Here is a 649-nt window from a genome sequence, read left to right as displayed (position 1 = left end):
AGCCCCCGGCCGCGGGGCGGCACCCGGGCCCGGCGGCCCCCGGGCAGGGCAGGCCGGCAGGCGGCTCTGCGTTGTCTGTCTTCAGCCACCTTTTCCTGTTGTATGTAATATAGAATTTGTATTTTTTCTTTTTTCTTTTTTTTTTTCCTCCCCCCCCTCTCTCTCTGCATTCAGATTCTGAACCGTTTGCCGTAGGGGCCTTTTTTGGTTTTTACTCCTTTCTCCCCTCTCCCCCCACCTCCTGCTGCCCCAGAACCTTTCGGATCCAAAGGAGTGGAAGCTGCGAGTCGCCTACAGCAAACCCCCTTATTATTAGGAATAAGAACAGTAATTGATATGAACAGCATTGTAAGATGAATTAGTTGAAGTGTTTTTTTGTACCGTGTTCTAAATTTAATGGATAAATGTGTCTTGTATATAAAAACAAAAACCCCATGCCGTCCTGTAGTTCTCTCATTTCCTCGCTCACCCTCTGCTGCTCTCTGCCACCGACCCAGAGGAGCCCCGGAGGGCACCCCCTTATTTTACGTTCTCCATCTGCGCCCCCCTCCCTCCCCATGGGCCCCGAGCGCAGGTCCTGCCCCCCCCTTGCACGCTGTAAGTATCTTCTGCTTTTGGTTTTGGGTTTTTTTTGGTCTTTTTTTTTTTT

Source organism: Pygoscelis adeliae, unplaced genomic scaffold (genome assembly GCF_000699105.1).
Source record: "Pygoscelis adeliae isolate BGI_AS28 unplaced genomic scaffold, ASM69910v1 Scaffold153, whole genome shotgun sequence".
NCBI lineage: Eukaryota > Metazoa > Chordata > Aves > Sphenisciformes > Spheniscidae > Pygoscelis > Pygoscelis adeliae.
The sequence above is the reverse complement of the archived record's forward strand: the minus strand, read 5'-3'. Positions refer to the sequence as shown.